The following is a 245-nucleotide window of genomic DNA, read 5'->3' as shown; positions in this document are numbered from 1 at the left end:
GTTACTCCGATGGCTGTTTCCAAACGTCTACATGCAATGGGAAAAATTCAAAAGGAGGGAAAATGGGTACCACACGAATTAACCGCAAATGCCATTACGAATCGCTTAAACATCTTTATTTCTCTGCTCGTCAGGCAGAAAAAGAAGAGTTTTTTGTGGCGGGAGCGGTGCACTTGGACACGGTGCATTTGGACACAGCCAATCACAGCACCGTATGATTAGAGACATTTGTAGGGTCCCTTGGA

Source organism: Odontomachus brunneus, unplaced genomic scaffold (assembly GCF_010583005.1).
Source record: "Odontomachus brunneus isolate Ranch 3 - 2012 unplaced genomic scaffold, Obru_v1 Obru_scaffold_048, whole genome shotgun sequence".
Lineage (NCBI taxonomy): Eukaryota > Metazoa > Arthropoda > Insecta > Hymenoptera > Formicidae > Odontomachus > Odontomachus brunneus.
Note: the sequence above shows the minus strand (reverse complement) of the source record.